Source organism: Aedes aegypti, chromosome 2 (assembly GCF_002204515.2).
Source record: "Aedes aegypti strain LVP_AGWG chromosome 2, AaegL5.0 Primary Assembly, whole genome shotgun sequence".
NCBI classification, from domain to species: Eukaryota; Metazoa; Arthropoda; class Insecta; order Diptera; family Culicidae; genus Aedes; species Aedes aegypti.
Window position 1 is genome coordinate 86,177,283 of NC_035108.1, and position 18,452 is coordinate 86,195,734.

An 18,452-nucleotide genomic window follows, 5' to 3' on the forward strand; every position below is an offset into this window, starting at 1 on the left:
TAATAATTTAAATATTTTAAATTGGAATGCTCGTTCTCTGAATGGTAAAGAGGACGAGCTGTTTAATTTTCTTACAGTTAATAACGTGCATATAGCAGTTATTACCGAAACGTATTTAAAACCTGGATCTAAACTCAAAAGAGATCCTAACTTTTTTGTTTATCGTAACGATCGACTGGATGGGGCATGTGGGGGAGTTGCAATCATCATTCATAGGCGTATAAAACATCAACTGTTTTCATCATTTGAAACTAAAGTTTTTGAAACTTTAGGTGTTTCTGTTGAAACACAGTTTGGTAAATATACTTTCATAGCTGCCTATTTGCCTTTTCAATGCTCTGGGCAGCAAGTTAATTTGCTCCAAACTGACTTGCGTAAATTGACTCGCAATAAGTCAAAATATTTTGTCATTGGTGACTTTAATGCCAAACATCGGTCATGGAATATTTCTCAAAGTAATTCCAACGGCAGAATTTTATTTGATGAGTGCTCTTCAGGATATTTCTCAATTCAATACCCTGATAACCCCACATGTTTTTCCTCTTCTAGAAATCCATCTACGATTGATTTGGTCTTAACCGACTCTAGTCATCTTTGTAGCCAACTGATTACTCATGCTGATTTTGATTCTGATCATGTCCCTGTTACACTTCAAATATCCCAAGAAGCGATTCTCAATCCTATCAGCTCCACTTTCAATTATTTACGAGCCGACTGGAATATATATAAAACGTATGTTGACTCTAATCTTGATGTTAACATTTCTTTAGAAACTAAACTTGATATTGACAATGCTCTTGAAACTTTAACAAATTCCATTGGTGAAGCCCGGAGCATTGCAATTCCAAAATGTGAAGTAAAATTTGAATCCGTGATTATAGACGATGATCTTAAACTCTTGATCCGTCTTAAAAACGTGAGGAGAAGGCAATTTCAACGCACTCGCGATCCTGCTATGAAAATTATATGGCAGGATTTGCAGAAAGAAATCAAGAAACGTTTTGCTCAATTAAGAAACAAAAATTTTGAAAATAAAATTTCTCAATTGGACCCTGGCTCTAAGCCCTTTTGGAAATTATCGAAAATCTTGAAAAAACCTCAGAAGCCTATACCGGCATTGAAAGAGGAAAACAAATTATTACTAACTAATTGCGAAAAAGCTCAAAAACTTGCTATGCAGTTTGAAAGTGCGCACAATTTTAATTTAGGACTTACTAGTCCAATTGAAAATGAAGTTACTCAGGAGTTCGAAAATATTCTCAATCAAGAGAACGTTTTCGAAAATGCCTGGGAGACTGATTTGGAAGAAGTGAGAACTATTATTAAAAAATTCAAAAACATGAAAGCTCCTGGCGATGATGGAATTTTCTACATCCTCATCAAGAAACTTCCAGAAAGTAGCATATCATTTTTAGTTGATATATATAACAAATGTTTTCAATTAGCATATTTTCCTGACAAATTGAAAAATGCTAAGGTTGTTCCAATTTTAAAACCAGACAAAAATCCTGCAGAAGCTTCTAGCTATCGTCCAATCAGTTTGCTTTCCTCCATCAGTAAACTTTTTGAAAAGGTTATTTTGAACAGAATGATGGCACACATCCACGAAAATTCAATTTTTGCCAATGAACAGTTCGGATTCCGCCATGGACATTCGACCACTCATCAACTTTTACGTGTAACAAATTTGATCCGTTCCAACAAATCTGAAGGCTACTCTACTGGTCTTGCTCTTCTAGACATAGAAAAAGCATTCGACAGTGTTTGGCATGAAGGTTTGATTGTAAAATTAAAAAACTTTAATTTTCCAACATACATTGTTAGAATAATTCAAAGTTATCTGTCAAATCGTACACTTCAGGCTAATTATCAGAACTCCAGATCTGAAAGACTTCCTGTAAGAGCTGGTGTTCCTCAAGGCAGCATTTTGGGACCAATATTATACAATATTTTCACATCTGACTTACCTGAGCTACCTCAGGGATGTCAAAAATCTTTGTTTGCGGATGACACAGGCCTCTCCGCCAAAGGACGAAGCGTGCGTGTCATCTGTAGTCGATTGCAAAAAAGTTTGGATATTTTTTCTTCATACTTGCAAAAATGGAGGATTTCTCCTAATGCTTCCAAAACTCAACTAATAATATTCCCACATTAACCAAAAGCTTTTTATTTGAAACCTTCAAGTAGACATGTTGTCACGATGAGAGGGGTTCCAATAAATTGGTCAGATGAAGTTAAGTATCTAGGGCTCATGCTAGAAAAGAATTTAACTTTCAAAAATCACATTGAGGGCATTCAAGCCAAATGTAATAAATATGTAAAATGTCTCTATCCCCTTATTAATAGAAAATCAAAACTTTGTCTTAAGAACAAGCTTTTGATATTCAAACAAATTTTCAGGCCAGCCATGTTGTATGCTGTACCAATATGGACTAGCTGTTGTACTGCCGTTATACGCATAATTGTCCCATGTTACTTTTTGTCATTTTTTAGTTTTTGTAGCCAAAAAGTCTATTTTAACCTATATTATTATAAAACAATTCAAAAACATATACTTTGTTCGAACACTCTATGAAAAGCATACCAAGTCAATTTGTCCCACTGTTGAATTTCTACGCATAACTGTCTCGCTACTGAATTTCTACGCATATCTGTCCCACTATGTATTTTCCAAAATCAGTTGCAAATAAAATACTTAATTTATAGGATTCATTGAGCTGTGTCAAATCGTTTTATATCATCTTTTTTCTTTGGCTTTACATCCCATGTGGAACACTGCCTGTTTCACACAATAGTGTTCTAAGACTGTTGTACAGGGGATAGACTGAATAATTGAGTTAGGCGAAATTTTTCCTAAATACAAATGCTTGAAACTTTTTGAAAATTGAATGTAATTGGATGCATCCAGAAGCATTCGACGGAAAATTTTATCTAGTTTCAGCACTTGCTTGACCATGTATATTGGTTTGATGTTTCTGGTTTTCTGAGTTCATGTCTTAGTCACATTTTTTCTGTTGCTTGTATTTTTGTGCGATGTGAAGTTGTATTCATGTTAACGAGTTTTCTAAGAAACTACAACTAATTGAAAATTGAATGTCACATTATGGTTCGTTTGGGTGGTAAATACTGGCATGGCGTACATTAAAACTATAGATATCAACACAAAACTTTCTTATGTTGAAACGGGGAATCTATGACATTCATTCATTGAACAACAATGCATATACACAAAAATTGTTCAAAGGTTCTAGACAGTATTCGATTATTGACTTTTTAATTAATTTTTCCTGAATTTCTTGTATTAAAATTTTCTGAAAACATATGCCAAACAACGATTTTGTCATCAAAAACGCATTATCCAAAAAATCCTCTTCATTAACCTGTTTTTATAACTCAGTAAGCTGAGTAGCATGCCCAGTTCCAGTAGAGACGTTACGTCAGGAAGATGAATAATAATAAGAAGAAGAGTATACGTAGCATGTTTTTGGTGCAAGCCTCGAAAATTGTTGATTTCATAGGGTAAATACCATTTATCATTTAGCCTATCTTACTAAGTTTTTTCATAGCTTTCTGATGGCAATCTCAGAATTCAAAACACGCGGTGTTCTAATATTAAAAAAAAAATTCTAACAAACATCAGGATGGTGGCCAAGTTCGAAATGGCCGCCAAAATTTAGTCAGCTTCAAATGAAAGCTATACCGTAATCCGGGGTAATATTGATCATTTTTTGGATAATTATTGAAATTTTCATTAGAAAATTCAATTTTTGCAAGTTTTGTAACAAGTGTTAAAACAAGTGCAGGCCTCTATTGCTCGTGACTAAAAACTAAAGCATGTTTAAAAAAATATTTTATGTGAGTTTTTGATTAAGCTTGATATAGGGTCACATTGATCATACGAACTACTAAAATTATGGCCCCTGAAGCCAAATATAAAGTCCAAACTTTTAGAAGTCTTATACTTTTTTAGTTATTTTAATGGGAAGTATGCACTTCAACAGAAAAGTAATTGCCTACCTCGATGCGTGGGAAATTTCTTGCAAGAAATGCTTAAGAAAAGCATTTTTCCTTGATCACAGTGTGCAGTTGAAAAGAAATGTAAATTAAAATGGGGCTCTCTGTAGAAAATTGCTTGACCATATCTTTCCGTAGAAATTTTTACTTTTCTTGAGGTGAACAGCATACCTAGCTTAACAATAAAAACTTCTTGAACCGTGGAATACGCCTGAAGATAGGCAATTTCCTCAGAAAACTCCACGTTCTCCTGAGTAATTAATAAATTTTGCAGTATTGACAAATTGAATGAAAATTTTTACAACAACGAAATCGTTTTTGGCGATGCCATTTTTAGTAAACAACGTATTTTCGTTGCTTATCTCATTTGTAGAACTCATGTGTCACATCAATGTTTGGTAGTGTTATCAATGGTCATGGAAATGATTGTTTCCAATAAAAATATTCATGAACAGAACTCAATTTTCACAAAAACCTTAATTTAGCTAGCTGTCGTACGAAGGGTCCACCAATTTAAGATAACCGAAAGACTCACACTCTGAAAGCACTTTTTGAATGACCCGCCCTATCAACCTGTGAAGATATTCTTTGTTACGAAATTTACTCTTTGTTGACGCATAATTTAAGTTGGTCAAGTGATAAATAGGGATACAGGTCGGACTCAATTATCCGGAGACTCGATTATCCGGCGTCTCGATTATCCGGGATTCGTTTACCTGGAATTTTAGACTCGATTATCCAGAATTTTGTTTATGTTATTTTTTCCAGCTTTTATGCATTAATTAGGTAATAAGGTTTTATTGTGTATGCTGACCAGAACATGTTTTTCTTCTCAAGACCCCAAATGTTTCTAGAAATAATTTGCATCATATAAATAAAACAACAAAAAGAGTTAAGTTATTTCATCACAGATTTTAATTTTTCGTTTAGTGATTCAATTATCCGGAGCGAAAAAAATCGATATTCCGGATAATCGAGTCCGACCTGTACTATATTTTAAAGTTAAAAAATCCTCGAGATGTTTAGTGGTTTTCATTCATTAATACTACATCTGTTCAATTTCTTTTATCATAACATGATTAAAAAATTGTTCTCAATCTCATAAACCAAATTGCTAGCATAAAATTTTTTTAGACTAAACGATGTTTGGTATCTTCGGTATATACAATTTCTCCAAATATGTCTATTAACATGTGAACTAATCACAGCTATTGACAAATTTGAAATATATTTTTTGTTTATGGAAACTTTTAATTAAAGTCTATGGAGCACTGAACACGAAATCATTCATCTTATTATTACGACTATTTATAAATTGATTTTATTGATATGGGACACTTCATTTTGTTCAGCACTGTAGGTCGATCTCTGGATAAAACGTCAACCGCGTCGTGACAATAAGTGTCAGCATTAAGCCTAGGATATCGTAGGCTTTTCTTCCCGGTGGCAGTGGCATCCAGCAGCTCACCAATCGAACCAGATCACACTCACAGATTATGGCTCCGTAAATGCTCGCGGTTTTGTCCGCATCATAAAACTCACTCGAGTGTGTGAATTCAAGCCTGGCTTAACCACGCCAACGACCGACTGACTGTTCGTTCATTACAGGTCTGATTTATGGTCTCAATGTCAACGAAGGTCGACTTTGTTCACATACACCCGCAATCCGCAGCCATTCGGATTGAATCTAATTATAGATATATGGCTTGATTGAGTTCCAATGAGAAGGACGGGCACAACCAAGAGCGTCCGGCTCCAAGCCTCTGAATCAGTACACAGCAAACAGTTCCTGGAAGAATTGGACGGTTATGAATTGCAGCATTCAGCTGCGATGCAAGGCGGGTGTGATACTTTCGATATATTAATCACAAATCGCTGTATGTCACGAAAGATCGTATCATAAGTATGCAAGGCTGAGAGTAGAATAACCATTCTGTAACCTTGCAGCATCTTTTTATTTACCAAGAACAACAATTGAACAGCCATATACTTTAAGTTTACCGTGTTGTCTTAAATTCCAAACATGCGTCATTTTTCGAACAATCTATTTATTTATATAGATTTTCCAAGAAATCCGCAAAAAATTATACAAAGGATGATCAATTATTTTATAGATCAAATCCTCTACATTTAAAAGTGGTAAAAATATTAATTCTTCCAAACGATGTTTTTCTGCACATTTATTTTCTGAAAAAAGAAAAACTAATAGGGCTATATCAGAAAATCCTACTAGCAATATTCTTAAACTAACTAGTGAAAGAAAATTCTGGCTTTCGGGTGAAGTTATTTGGTTCTGAAGTCTACAGTGATAAAACATTGTGACTGATTGCAAGTCAATTTCAGTCAGTTTTAAGCAGGTGAATTTGCTGTTCAGTGCATAAAGACGGGAATAGGCAGCTATGAAGGTAGATTTACCAAGTTGCGTTTCAAAACGCGATGAAAAGATTTGATAATTTTACGCGTATGAATGATGGTACAAACTCCATCACAGGCTACATCCAAGCGATCATTTGGATAAACGAAAAAGTTTGGGCCCAGCTTTCAGTCATAACTGCCATTTGCAAACTTGATTACTCATTAAATTCTTAATATAAATAAATCTGATTGCGATCGCAATTCAAAGATCCATTGACAATGTTACAGTGTCTCGTTACAGATCCAAGCAAGTTACATATCTATCGATCTTACTCAAACAACTCGCAAAAAAGTCGCCAATTGATTGATATTTGAACATAATCTAATTGACTGGCGTTGCATATCGCTTGGGCACTAGATCGCTACCGCGCACCACGCACATGTGTTTTTTTTTTTGTATCTTCGATGGTATTATAATTAAATCCAAACGCACTTGAGCTCCAACGACAGCGGCAGTCAACAACGCGTCCGGTCAAAACTATGTGCTAATCGACTCCAGCCAAACGGAGCACCCTTCTGCTCTTAGAGCGAGACCCACCAGCTGTGTGTTCTGGCTAGGGGTGTGTGAGATGTATGTGGATACGGAACGCAATAATATACGGGTTTTCTAGCACTAGTCGTGACGAAATCAAACGAAGTTTTGTGAAGATCGATACGAAATTTACGGTATGCTACTTTAAGATGAGGAAAAAATCATTATGTTCCGTACAACATCATTATATTTGTTTTATTTATTTATTCATATCATTTCAAAAATTGTATTCATCTCGTATATCTAGTTGATCTATGGTTGACAACACTATCGTCCTAATTTGGTAAAACTAAATTAAGCTTTTATTAACATTTCGTTAACAACATATTACATTTCAATTGCTGTAGCAGTTCAGAATTTTCACAGGTGAGTTGATTTCACCTGCTTATAAGAGAAAAAAAAACACTTTTAATTTACCTAACCTATCTAAACCTAAATACATAACATATTAATCCTACCAATAGAACATTGCGACGATTTTTGTCTAAAATTATTAATTATTGTATTTGACATTTGTTCCAATGCTTTAACATTGGATATTCTGTGTAACTGATTATTACTATACCAGAAAGGAAGAATTATTTTCAAAATTTTATTCTGAATCCTCTGCAAAGCTTTCTTTCTGGTATTACAATAGCTAGTCCATATTGGTGCAGCATACAACATGGCTGGTCTGAAATTTGTTTGAAGATCAAAAGCTTACTCTTAAGACAAAGTTTTGATTTTCTATTAATAAGGGGATAAAGACATATTTACATATGTGTTACACATGGTTTTAATGCCCTCAATGTGATATTTGAAAGTTTAAGTTTTATATAGCTTGAGCCCTTCATCAAAGCAATTTATTGAAACCCCTCTCATCGTAAAAACATGTCTACTTGAAGGTTTAAAATAAAATGTTTTTGGTTTATGTGGGAATATTATTAGTTGAGTTTTGGAAGCATTAGGAGAAGTCTTCCATTTTTGCAAGTATGGAGAAAAAATATCCAATCGACTACGCAGGTTTCGTCCTTTCACGGAGAGAACTGTGTCATCCGCAAACAAAAATTTTTGACACCCTGAGGTAGCTCAGGTAAGTCAGATGTGAAAATATTTTATAATATTGATCCCAAAGAGCTGACTTGAGGAAAACCGGCTCTAACAGGAACTCTTTCAGACCCGGAGTTTTGACAATGAATCTGAAGTGTACGATTTGACAGATATCCTTGAATTATTCTAACAATATATGTTGCAAAATTGAGGCTTTTTTTTAATTTTATAATCAAGCAGTGGGTAGGACATGTAGGGAGACTGGGGGTAAAATGAACACCCTTAGCAATTCTCATGTTTTCTTGCTTATGAAGCTGTCAGAATCTTTTTCAATAGCTCAGAATTGGAGAAGGATGTTTATCATGGGGCAGGACACTAGATCCAGTATTAAAATATAAATATTTATTAATGATATTAAGAAGATTATCAAGTATGCATGGAGTAATATTGTTTGCTTGTTGCCGGAGATGCCAAGGCAAATTAATTATTTATATGAATAAAAAAACAAGTTGTGTTTATTGTCAGTTCGTCTCAGATCCATATGATCATGATGAGTGAGTGGTTCAGAAATACCTTTTAGCCAAAATATGTTCAATAATATTTTCTCAAATACAATGAGCCCCCTTTATGGGAGTTTTATGTACCTACTTGTTAGATACCGTTTTGATTCATATTACGGACAGACACAAATTCCGGACACTCTACTTTGTATGGGAAACATTTCACGCGAAACGTTTCAATTTTTGCTGTTCAAAAGTTCTCAATTCAAAGCCTCGTTTTAGTAAACTGTTTCCATAAATATCTTTGAAAATTTATAATGCCCAACTACCTTAGATGTCTCTTTGGTGGTTTAACGATTTCGATTGATGTTTTGACTGTTCCATTAATGATTATCATGAGCTGTCCGGAATTCGATTCAAAGTGTTCGGAATATGAGGCAAAAGTGAGGAAGCGTCCGAAATAAGAATCATGAAAAGGCTACACATTTTCATTTATTTAAAATTATTGAAGTTGCGGAAGCGTATTCTTCACCCACCGTTCAAAAGCAAAGGGCTTCCAATGCTCGATAGTGCTAAGGAATCATACAGAATGATTTATTTTGTATGCTCTATGCTGGGTTATATTTCCCTGAGTCCTTAAGTGTCCGTAATATGAATCAAAACGGTACTGTCGTGAGAAATCCGATACCCACAGTTTCCCTACTACGCGCAAAAACACCTGGGTAGGACAGTCAAATGGTTGTCCTATCCACGTTTCAAAAACAAAACATGATCCGCAGAAAGCTTGAAATTTTTTTGATGTTCTTGTTCTTCATTTTAAATGCACAAATCTAAAATAATTTGATATTACAATATACAATATGAATGGTTTTGCAGTTTTGAACGTATTTAAGAAAAAGGGGGTTTGAAAAAGTGTTTTTTGTGCATGCTGATCAAAATTGTTTTTTCGTGTAGAGACCCCTAGTGTTCCTAGAAATAATTTCTGGCTACGCAACCGCATTATATAGATGAAACAACGAAAAAAGGTAATATTTAAGCTCTTTTATCGAATATTTCAATTTTGTTCTTAGTGATACGATTATCCGGAGATTTCGGTTATCCGGAGTGAAAAAAAAAATAAATAATTTATATCAAAGCATAGCTAATCTCTTAACGATTTTCAGAGCAATGCCTGTAGAGCTTCCACAGCAGTTAGTGCAGATGATGACGATTTTTCGAAAGATTTTTTCTGCATATTTGTTGAAGAAATTCCAGCGAAATAATTGATGGAGTTTCTGCGCGATGAAACATTTTTCATCTTCTTCATCTTCAGTTTCTCCTGTAAATGTCTGCGATTATCAGAGACACTGAGGCGCATAGAAAAATTATACACATTTGTTATCTAGAAGAGATGAGGATATTGAAGTAAGGGCAAGAAGTTTGGTTTATTTTTGTCATATTTGTTTAATAAAATTTATTTTTAAAAAGATATAGAATTAAAGGATATTCATATTTTTTCAAAATAAAACAAAAGTCGATCGAATGAATGATTTTTAAAAAAAAAAACATGTAGTAGTTTTTTTTAGAGATTTAATCGCTATTTTAATGTAAGACTCTAAAAGGTCTATTTTTTAGATGGAAAATCTCTTAATATCTATTTTAGCCAAAATGCTCTCTAAAGATTCTTTTTAACTTATGCTGCTTGCATTGAATCCTGATGCAAAAATAAACAGGCTTCAAAGAATCCTTCAGAGGCTATACCGGGTTCAATAAGCTCTTCAAGAATTATGTCTTAGATTCCTCGAGGGAAAGCTGCAGGAATTATCAAAGTGATATTATTTAGAATACTTTCAGGTTCTCTTCAGAAATTCTTTCAGACATTTCTCAACAAATTTTCCCAGAAACAGTGTTGATAGACTCGCACTCAAATGTCAATCAATACGCTCTCCCGAGAGAGCAAACTCATTAGAGATCTGCTTCGCAAATCTCACGCTTGAGATTTTGATGCAAAATCAACTCAATCAACTCAAACCGTAAAAAATGATTCAGTCGCAAAACCCGGCCAAAACTCGTGAAACCCGAATGTTGTTGTTTACGTTAGAAAGGATTACTATAATTTTACCAGACTAACAAGAAATTATTGCCGTGTGTGAGTAGACTGTGGAAATACGAGACAATGAGTCAAAAAGGTGAGCCAACTCATCCGTGATTTTTTGACTGCTGAGTTGCGTGATTGACAACTCACGCATGAAAAATCTCAAGCGTGAGTTGTGAGAAATTGAGTTTTTCACAACACTGCCCAGAAATTCTTCCAGCGATTTTTCAAGGGACACTTCGAAGAATTTTCTCCAGGAAAACTTTGAGAACGATAATTTCCTATAGATATTTTTATCATTGATCCTTCAATCGAATTCACCATTTGTCACTCTAGATGATCTCCAAAGATTTCTACAGAATTTCTTCGAAGAAAATCCGTAAAGGTTCATTTCAGTGTGTTTGATTAAAAACGCTTAAGGGTTGTTTTCAAGAAATTCTGTAAGAATTCCTCCACCTGTTAAGTGGGTTCCTTCAAGAATTCATTCATTTTCCCTTCCAGAAACCCAACATTCTTTGAGGGGTTCTTCGAACAAATCTATTTTTTTTCCTATAATTTTCAAGCATATCATCCAATGTCAGTGCGTCGAGAACGCCCGAGAAGTCGTCAGTTTTTTTTTCCCTCTCAGGGGACGCGTTCTTTTCTGCTGGGCAGTGCGTCGAGAAAGCCCGAGAAATTGTCATTATTTTTTCCCTCTCGGGTGACGCGTTCTTTTCTGCCGGGCAGTGCGTCGAGAAAGTCCGAGCAGTGCGTCGAGAACGCCCGTGAAGGGAGGTCGTCAGTTCTTTTTTTTTCTAGGGTTGCGCTTTCTTTGGAGTGCATGGAGAAAGCCCGAGCAGGCTTGAGAAATGTGACCACTATTTACCACAGTTCATCAATTCTGCCAGTCAACCTAAACACAAAGCAGCAGCAGCATCAATACCATCAGGCGTTGCGCTGCCAACGGTTCACACACTGCTTGACTGTTTTTGTCTCTCCTTTATGACCGTTTTCGGGCAGCCATTTCGGGGTGAATGATTGAAAAAAATGTTGAATAGGGCAAGTGTACCATTAGTGGTGCACCTAAGGGAAAACTGCTAAAACACGGTGTTAAGATCATGAAATATATGATTTTAACGTATCATTCGATAGATCTCAAATCCTTCTATCATTCAAATGTATAAAAATCACGATTCATTTGAAATTTCCCTGCAAAAAGCCTTGCACCAATAATAGGAACACTGTTCCTTTAGTGGAGGTATATTTTAAGGATGGTTCCTTTAGTGGCGCAAACCATTGATTTCTTATGGGACCCTCCCCTATGGGTACTGATGCACCACTATAGGTGCAAAGGAGCAAAAAAATTAAGCAAAATAATTGTTTTAAATAGTTTTACGGTTAAATTTCATGAATATTATTCGATTACTTGTACCATTTTCGCATCGTACATAATACAAAAATATCACATAATCATTTATTAGCGCGAAACATGCCAAAACACACTACCTCCACTATTGGAGCTACCTCCACTAAGGGAGCGTTTGCCCTAATTCAATCGCTAATATTTCGCTTGTGTTTTCAACTAATTGAAATCTATTAGCGCTAACAGCAAGAGCACAATCATTCCGTTGCGATACATATAAACAAGTTCAATTTATGCTGCCTTTATCGAGCAACAATGCAAAACCCCGAAAACCGCAAAAATCGCGTCACCACTGTGCTCGAGTAATTTCGCATTCGGGTTTGAAAAATGTTGGGAAGAAGAAGATTACAGTTTTGAAGAGTCGTGACATTTTTTGTTTTGAACTGTCATGGTTTGCTTTGGATTTTGATGGTCGTGTAGGAAAATGTGAATGTCCCTAGTTGAAATCTTATATAAATCTTAAAAGACAATTTTTCATTCTATTCCAAATGACCTTCTCAAAACGTTTACTGATGGAGGAAAGCAAACTGATAGGACGGTAGCTGAAAGTTTCTGCAGGATGTCTGGTTTTAAAATTGGTACAACTTTGGCATTTTTCGATTGGTCGGGAAAATATACCAATTGAAAACATTTGTTAAATATATCATATACGAATGATAAGTTACTTTCTGGAAGTTTCTTGATGAGGATGTAGAAAATTCCATCATCGCCAGGAGCTTTCGTATTTTAGATTTTTTTGATCATAGTTCTCACTTCTTCCAAAACAGTCTCCCAGGAATTTTCGAAAACGTTCTCTTGATTGAGAATATTTTCGAAGTCCTGAGTAACTTGATTTTCAATTGGACTAGTAAGTCCTGAATTAAAATAGTGCGCGCTTTCAAACTGCGTAGCAGCTATTTGAGCTTTTTCGCAATAAGTAAGTAATAATTTGTTTTCCTCTTTCAATGCCGGTATTGGCTTCTGAGGTTTTTTCAAAATTTAAGATAATTTCCAAAAGGGCTTAGAGCCAGGGTCCAATTGAGAAATTCTATTTCCAAAATTTTTGTTTCTTAATTGTGCAAAACGTTTCTTGATTTCTTTCTGCAGATCCTGCCATATAATTTTCAAAGCAGGATCGCGAGTGCGATGAAATTGCCTTCTCCTCACGTTTTTAAGACGGATCAAGAACTTAAGATGATCATCTATAATCTTCTTCTTCTTCTTGGCATTCCGTCCTTAGTGGAACAGAGCCTGCTTCTCAGCTTAGTGTTCAATGAGCACTTCCACAGTTATTGACTGAGAGCTTTCTTTGCAAAACTTGCCATTTTCGCATTCGTATATCGTGTGGCAGGTACGATGATACTCAAGATGCGAGTCAATTTTCGCAAGTCAGTTTGGAGCAAATTTACTTGCTAGCTAAAGCATTGAAAAGGCAAATAGGCAGCCATGAATGTATATTTAGCAAGCATCACCAGAAACACCTAAAGTTTCAAAAACTTTAGTTACAAATGACGAGAACAGTTGATGATTTCCCAACATGCCGCATCAAGTCGATCATTACGATAAACAAAAAAGTTAGTTTCTCTTTTGAGCTTGGATCCACGTTTCAAATAGGTTTCAGTAATAACTGCTATATGTATGTTATTAACTGTTAGAAAATAAAGTACTATTTACCATTAAAAGAATGAGAATTCCAATTTAAAATATTTGAATTATTATTTGGATCCATTAGAAAAACGTAATCCAATAACAATTTGATTAGTTAATTTTACACCTACTTGGACTTCTTCAGTCATACTGGTGGTTATGACATTGCATCATACATTTGATTGAATTGAGTTGGATACGTTATCTGACGATTTTCCGTTAGAATTTTCGGTAGACCAAGAGGCGGAATAGAAGTTTCCTGTGGCGGCAGAACAATAAGAACGGTTACTCATAGAATGAAAATGGAAGAAATTTTAATTATCTGCTACGATATCGGCATAAGATTTTCCTTGAATAGATACATTCGAAATTAAAAGATTCGAACGGCTCTCCGACGGAACAAAATTAGTTTGCGAATGAGCATGATTATAATTCACCTGATGGGTATGATTCTTAATCAAGCGATCGTTAACTGAAAAAATGAGCATTGTTCGATACCCTACCAGGAGAATACCGGAAACAAAAAACATATTCGTTCATCTGCCTGGCACGAGCCTCGACGACTCGCCTACGCGAAGGGTAGTTCCAAAAGTTAGACTTGTGGTTGCCCCCGCAATTTACGCATTCAAAGATCTTAGTATCTTCCTTCACAGAACAGACGTCCCAAGCGTTAGAAAAACCTTTACAAATCTTGCATTTAGCATCCATGCTGCACTGTTTTAAGCATGACCCCATTTTTGGCACCGACGGCACTGAGTGGGGTTCTGGAAACTTCTACCACGTTTATGGAAATGTTCCCATGTCACACGGACATCGAACATAAGTCGTGCTTGTTCTAAAGCTTTAATTTTTTTTAGCTTTGAGAAACCCCTTTCCGGCGAAAGCCAGATTGGGTTATCTTTTTTATAATGATTACCCCGACTGAGCAAAATCCAATTAACAGGATCGTAAAGGGATCCATAGTAAAAAAATAGGACTGAAAAGTACTGTTTTTTTTAGCACTGAGAAAAAATGTTTTATTGCTTTACGTAGTTTAAAAAAAATCCAAGAGCAAAGAGAATTTGTGTACGCACAGCACGAAGGTACGATGTGCATTGATATCGCATACCCTTAGCTCCAACTTCTGAGTGGGTATCTGCATTGAACAGAGTTTTTTGAGGTTTTGTGCTCGCGAGCCTCTGTGCAGTGCGTGTGTAACGAAGTGAATAGTCGGCGCAATCTCCAGCAGCTAGGCGAAGTGCGCGGTGGCAAGATCAGAATGATAATCACGCAAACTAATGACCGTATTTTGTTCGTTTGGTTGGTATTTTTTTTTTCTTTCGTGCGACTACGCGTGATCAGCGAACTGGTTGCCCGTCGCCTTTTCCTGCAAACGCGCGCCAATAAGATTTATTCTTGGTGGGTGCTTTTTTTTCTTTTGGAAATTTGATCGCTGAAAAGTCGATATCGCAATATTCGGAGTATTATCGGTGAACTAGAGGGCAATCAAACAACTTTCCAGCGGTGGGCCTGCCCTGTACAAGGCAAGAAGTTTGAACTGCCATCACACGTCGTCGATTTTGTTAGGAGTGAACGTGAGCAGCACGCGTCCTGCGGTTGGTCACTAGGGCAGTCCGATTACCAAGAAAAACTTCAAATCTAATCCCTCATATCTATGATCATATAAAACTTTGGTTCCTTGGGCAACTTTTCAATCCTCATCAAAACGACTCAAACTGTCACAGACCTCAATTCTCATCATCAAGGATTGTAAGGAAGATATAAGATGAGGAATTTTCGAACTTTGAACCGCCCTAATGGGTCACACACGCAAGCTGGTCAAGCCACAAGGACCGTCTCGTTATGGACCAGCTGATCTCTCGATGATAATGCACAAATCAATTGACAGTGTGCACCATGGCTAGGCCCGGGTTGATTTACATTTATGCGTGATCGAGCAAGTTCATAGTATAATTGCGCCCTGCTTAGAAAAACCGCCGCTGAAGGAAGATTTATTGTGCAATAAATCTGACATCGAGATAGGCGGGATTATGCCGCGAGGTGCTCGAAAATTAAACGAACTGGAGCATAGAAATGCAATCGTGGCAAAGGTGCTAAGGTGCTTTATTAAGGTCATAACAAGGGTCATAATGATAAAATGTATCGTATTTTACTATAATTACGCTTTCAATGGAAATTAATGCACTGCAGTATTCTGAAACATGATGCTGAATTAATATGTGCCAGTATGAAGAATAAATTGATAATTATTGCAAAACTTACCTGTTGATAACAGCATCGATATGAGCAATCCATTCGATGCTCTAGACGAATTTTCCGAACACCAAATCGAAGCAGTCTCTAGCCCAGGCTCTTTGATTCAAGTGAGGAAGCAAAGAGTGCCGCCTATCGTGGTCAGTTGTTCCGAATTTGGGGGATTTAGGCAGGAGATCTTGAACTCCATTAGGGGAATCAAGATCTTCTTCCAAATCGCAAAGAAAGGAGATTGTCGCGTTTTGCCGGAAACTCTTAAAGATCGCTAACTTCTTCTCAAACATCTTGAAGAGAACAAGCACAATTTTTTTACTTATGACGACAAAATTGAACGTTTGTTCAAAGTCGTCTTAAAGGTCTCTCAAGTGACTAGAAATCACCAGAAGAGATCAAAAATGGAATAATTTTTCGGAAAGGGCTTTCTCAAGAATATTATGCATTTCACTTTAACAAAAAAGAACTAAATAATAATAGAGCTTTAGAAAAAGCAAAACTTTTTTTCGATGTCCGTGTGACATGGGAACATTTCCAGAAACCTGGAGGAAATTACCAGAATCCCACTCAGTGCCGTCGGTGCCAAAAGTGGGGTCGTGGTACAAAAAAAAAAATGCTGCATGGACGCTAAATGCATGATTTGCGGAGGTTCTTTTCATGCTAAGGATGTCTGTCCAGTGAAAGAATGTGGGGGAGTTGCAATCATCATTCATTCTCTTCTAGAAACCCTTCTAGAAGTCTTAACCGATTCTAGTCATCTTTGTAGCCAATCAGTTACTCATGCTGATTTTGATTCTGATCATGTCCCTGTTACATTTCAAATATCGCATGAAGCGATTCTCATTTAAATTTAAATGTATAAAAATCCATATTTAAATTACTTTCGAGCCGACTTGAATATATATGAAACATATATTGACTCTGATCTTGATGTTAACATTTGTTTTTAAACAAAACTTGATATTGACAATGCTCTTGAAACATTCACAAATTACATTGTTGAAGCCAGGAGGATTGCAATTCCAAAATGTGAAGTAAAGTTTGAATTCATGATTATAGACGATGATTTTAATCTCTTGATCCGTCTTAAAAACGTGAGGAGATGGCAATTTCGATAGCGATCCTGCTATGAAAATTATATGGCAGGATCGGCATAAAGGAATGAAAAAACGATTTACTCAATTAAGAACCCTGCCTATAAGCCTTTTTGGAAATTATAAAAATTTCGAAATAAAAACCTCAGAAGGCAATTCCAGTATTAAAAGAGGAAAACAAATTATTTCTAACTAATTTTGAAAAAGTTAAAAACCTTGCTATGCAGTTTGAAAGCGCTCATTACTAAATTTTAGGACTTACTAGTCCAATCAAGTTATTCAGTATTAAGAAAGCATTCTCAACCAAGATAACGTTTTTGAAAATTCGAACTATTAAAAAAAAAAACGGGAATATTTCTGTGGTCGGAGTTATTCCGGTTGGTCACTAGGTCAAATCGGGTAAAAAGGGTTATATTTTTGGGACATGTCAAGTGATCTTCAATTATTTTAACTGCAATAATTTTAATTTGCTTAAATCATTAAGATCTGATTTTCAACATTATAAATGAATAGTTTTGCACCGTTTAAAATGTACCAGATGTAGCCACTCGGACTAAATGCCCTGAAAAACCGGCTCTAGAGTACTAAACCAACTTTCACTTCACTAGAGTACTAAACAATATTTCACTAGAATGGAAATGCCGAAGATGGAGGTAGGCAACTGCGAACCGAGTTGTATGGCGTGGAATTGTTGACGTGGTTTCATTGTGATAACAATGAGATACCAATAAATGAATGAATGAATTAATTAATGGGAATACATTTGAATGCAAGCTTGACACAGATTTTAAGATACAAATAAGCCATTTGATAATAATTTTAGGCGTCCCGGAGAACCGAAAATGGTCACTTGTAGAATGCTTTATATATCTAGGATAAATTTAGTTAAATTTATTATTAAACGTTCTCTATCTTCTCAGCAAGCGAAATGAATTCATCTCTAAATTTTATTTAATGATAAGGCAAAGTAATTGTAATATGTTTTATTCAAAATAGTAATTGTAGCAAAATGTAGTTTTACCTAATAAGAGTGTTGTCGAACACCTAGATATAAGACAAAAATGTGATATTTGAAATGATGATAATCATAAAAATGCTAACTTCAAGACAACTTGTACAAACATAAACATAGAATGGATCATGAAAGTGCCCAAGTAGTTTTCCACCCTACAACAATCGGTAACCACGTCGAAAACCTTGTAGGGTCGGTGTTCCCTTAGTGGACATTTTTTGACATGAAGGTCAGGAGCTATTTATCTAAGTACCATTGATACACAGCTTGATTTTGTTCAAAAAATGATCGAAATAATTAGTTTTGCTATAAATTTGAGCTCCCTTGCGCCTATAGTAAACCTATTGTTCGTATAGTAGCACTACTGAGAAAAACTATTTTTTATTTTACAAAATAATAGATGAATTGAGAACTTTTTTAACATCAAACGAAAGTTTTTGGTCCACACTTTGTAGGGAAAATATAAAAGTTTTGTGAACATACGGGTTTGATAAGTATTTTGCCAAC